The sequence below is a fragment of the Solanum tuberosum genome, unplaced genomic scaffold (genome assembly GCF_000226075.1).
Source record: "Solanum tuberosum cultivar DM 1-3 516 R44 unplaced genomic scaffold, SolTub_3.0 scf00123, whole genome shotgun sequence".
NCBI lineage: Eukaryota > Viridiplantae > Streptophyta > Magnoliopsida > Solanales > Solanaceae > Solanum > Solanum tuberosum.
Genome location: NW_006239048.1, coordinates 1,404,683 through 1,409,206, shown reverse-complemented (window position 1 = coordinate 1,409,206; position 4,524 = coordinate 1,404,683).

Sequence of the window (4,524 nt, the reverse complement as noted above, 5' to 3'; positions counted from 1 at the left end):
GGTTTTGAGGTATATATACCTCTTCTAACCGAGTACTTTTAATATCTCCTTGATCCATGAAAGAGAGAATATATCTATGCCGAAATATGTCACTTTAATCATATATATATCAAGAAAGTTCCTAGGCTCTGATACCAACTAACAGTTGATTAAAACAACTGAGCAATCTTTGGCATTAAACTCGTCTGAACAAACTATTCGTTTATTAAATAAGCGTGATATTGAATTATATAAATCTCAGTATAAATTTTTGCATATTGTCTTGGTTCAAATTGCTGTTAAACCTTTAACTCTTAAAGGGTTACCTGAAACTTTCTTAGCTGCTCTACGAGATGCGAGAAATTTAAATTTTCAACAATCTTTGATGGGTTCGATAGAATCTACGGTGGCCTATGGTCCAGTCTATTTTAATGCTCAACCAAATTTGCAGTTATCTTTGACTGATTCTAATATATTAGATGTTTTAACTTTGAATGTTAAAACACATGGTTATAACTACGCAACTGGTTCTGAATTAATCTGCTTGTCTTATAGAATCTATTATAAATTACTTGCTACTTTGAATCCTAGATGTAAGTTATATGATATATCTGATCAAACTATTTTGGGAGAAACTAATTTCGCCAGATTAGGGTCACTACTAGAAGACCTATAAAATGGGAAGAAATTAATTTTCCTACAACTTGGACTCTAGATTCTGTTATACCCCCTGAACAACTAACAGATGTTGTCACCAATTCTGAATATTCTCATTTAGTCAAAATTCCGATGGAAAAATTTGTATACAGTTTGATGAAAAAAGTGTTCCTTATAGTAGACATTCTTTTGCTTCTGATAGAAGATGGCTATTCAACATATTTCTCCGATAGAACCTTGTTATGGTCCAGTTAGTAATCGCGCTGCTTCATTACATACTTTATCAACAACTATATCTGCAGAAAAACAAAAAATTAAAATTGATCCTCGGTTAAACATTGTTCAAATGAATGATAAATCATCTGATGTTTCTGATAAGGATATTCCTTCTATATCCGAGATGGAGTTTAATCTTTTCCTGTACTTTAGTTGATTTTAAAGTATCGAATATATTCATACTAAATATCTCAAGTTGTAAATAATCAACATGCTTTTGTTTCATTTCAATTAGAGCATTAATATCTCTTGAAATAGGCTCGGTGATAAAAGTATAATTAAATCTTGATTTTTATTAGTAGCAGAAAATCCTTTAGCATTTATATTGGTAAAAGGATAAATTGCATTTGTAAAAGGAGTTCTAGACTAATAGGAGGGTATAACTGATTTTTTACTAGGAAAAAGAAGTGTGGAAATTTATTTTGGCAAATACGAGTATTAGATAATTTATACTTTATATCTAAAGCATGACCAGATGCAGATTTAACCATATGAATTGTTTTTTCAAAATATTTAGTAGGTACTAGACCTTCCTGAATGCAACTCACATCAGCGCCACTATCAATCATAGCAATGTTAGTTATAGAAAAAGTATTATCAATTAATATAGTACATTTAACATACCATTTATGAGCTGTAACAATTTGCATCATTCCTAAAAACATATTTTGTTTCGGATCAATATTCAAAGTGTTGGCAAGAGTATTATCTTTAGCACTAGATTCATCTACCTTATTTTTTCCTTTGCTATTAGCAGACTCAATCTGAGTAAGACGGTGATCACAAATAATATGATTTTGTTTAAGAAATTTAATTTCTTCCTTCAAATGTTCAATTTCTCCTTTTAACTCATCAAAAGAGCGAAGAGCTAGTTTTACCAGCTGCCAATTGAATGATCTTTTCACGAAGAGTATTAACGGTAACTTCTTTTAGAAGTTCTATCACATTGTCTGCAGTGATAGTGAACATATTCATGTCTTCGAACTGAGATTGCAGCTTGTAGAATTCATCATGTTCGCAGTGACAAGTATCACCACGACATTTGCAAGTATCATTTGAATCTTGTTGAACCTTACTAGATGACTCAAGTGGCTCATCCTCTGTTGCATAACTTGCTTCAGAATCATCATAATCTGATTCGGAACCAGAAGTATATAGAAAACTATAAATCTTCTCTTGAATATCATCATCAAGATCTAGAGTCTTAAGCTTTTCTAGCTTACAATTTGGAGCTATATGCCCAAATTTTCCACATTTGTAACACTTAATCTTATTAAGATTTCGCCTTGACCTATTCCTGGTAAATCTATGAGATTTACGATGAGCCCTACGCTCATCTCTTTCTTCTCTAGTCCTTCTTCTAGATCTTCTTTTCTTATGATAAGATCTATGAGATTCTGATTTAGAAGTTTCTCGGTTGGTGCTTTTTGAAGCGTCTGGTAAACCGAATTGAGTACAAAAATCACCCAATTGAGACTTTTCTCTAAGCTTATCCATCTTAAGCTGTCTTGAGAGTTTTAACTCATTGCACAAATTTATGCCTTCTTGCGTACAAGCCCCAATAAGCTTTTCATAAGTAAAATCACTATAGGGAATAATTCCTTGTGGATTTCTAAGAGTCTTTTTTACTCTTTCAGCAAATAAAGAAGGTAACCCATCAATAAATTTGGCTTTCCAAAATTCTAAACCATTTTCGGGAAGTTCCATTACCCGACTTAAATAAGTGTCTTTATACCATCTAAACTCACCTAAATGTCTACATCTAAGACCATTTAGTAGAGATGTAATAGTTTCATATTGATTGGTAAATCTACCACTAAAATGTTCAAGAATAGTCAAAATTAGTGTATACACAACGTCTTCTCTATTTTGAACAAGGGCAAAGCCTAAATTATCAACCCCTTCATTTACTGCCTTAGCATTAATTACTGCTTCTCTCGCATCAGAGCAAGGCAAAGCCTAAATTATCAACTCTTTCATTTACTGCCTTAGCATTAATTACTGCTGCTCTCGCATCAGAGGGCATATAATTATCCCACCATCCTCTTAGTTGACCGGTAAATCCTGCAATAATCATCTTGCAAATGGTCTTGTCAGTGTTATTATCACTTTTGCAGCTAGTAGCATACATAATCATCCTATGAACCATAATCGTCAACTGCCTATCAGTTAACCCAGCGAGATTCCATTCATAAATCTCACATCCACTATAAGAAGTGTTAGTTTGATTCCAATCTCTTTCCTTTATTAAAACATCTTGAGGAGTAGGCCTGGGATAGTAATATGTTTGCATGCTAGGTTTTCTAGCATAAGCAGTATTACCGCTATTCTTCTTTGGATACCCATGAAGTTTATTAACTTCCATTTCCACTTGAGTTTTGAAATCAAAGGTGGCTTCCATTTCATCTGCAAAATCTTCAGTGAAGCTTATCGGTTTCGCACTTGCACCAAATTTTGAAATTTTTTTATCTAAAAGGCTTTCAAGACCATGAAGAGGTCTAAGAATACAATCCTGAATCTCAGGAGGTCTTTGAATATGGACATCAGGCTCTTTGGATGTAAAAGCCTGTTCAGAGACTTGTTTCGTTGATTTCAACTTGTCATCAATTTGAATAATCAGATTAGTTAGATTATATAACTTCTTATCTAGAGAACAAATATGTTCACCAATGACTTTAACATACAAACCCAAATAATTATTTTTGAGAAATAAGTCGATTAATCTCATTAATACTTACTGCGGCCACCTCATTATCAATAAATTTATGAAAAGCAGTGAAAGTACTACTAGTATTATTTGGTAAAATAAACGGAGCTTGAGGAGGATATATGGATTGAATAATATTACCTGATTCATCTTTGTAAGATCGTTCAAAAACGTTGATGAATAAAGGCAAATAAGTGGTTATAAACCAAGGCACAAAGAACATAATATGATTATGTAATGCACAAGTTTCATAAAATTCTTGAGAAATATTATTTAAATCTTCTCCATTATAAGTGTCAAAAAATCAAGTTTTAAACTGGCTCCATTTTTCATTTAAAAATTCGTTTTGAATATATTTTCTTGCCAGTGAACCTGGACTAAAATCAATTTGATGTTCACTCATCAATAATGAATATCCAGTCTTCTATCAGAAGCAAAAGAATGTCTACTATAAGGAACACTTTTTTCATCAAACTGTATACAAATTTTTCCATCGGAATTTTGACTAATATGAGAATATTCAGAATTGGTGACAATATCTGTCATTTGTTCAGGGGTATAACAGAATCTAGAGTCCAAGTTGTAGGAAAATTAATTTCTTCCCATTTTATAGGTCTTCTAGTAATGACCTTAGATCTGGTGAAATTAGTTTCTACCAAAATAGTTTTATCAGATGTATCATATAACTTACGTCTAGGATGCAAAGTAGCAAGTAATTTATAATAGATTCTATAAGACAAGCAAATTAATTCAGAACCAACTGCGTAGTTATAACCATGCGTTTTAACATTCAAAGTTAAAACATTTAATATATTAGAATCAGTCAAAGATAACTGCAAATTTAGTTGAGCATTAAAATAGACTGGACCATAGGCCACCGTAGATTCTATCGAACCCATCAAAGA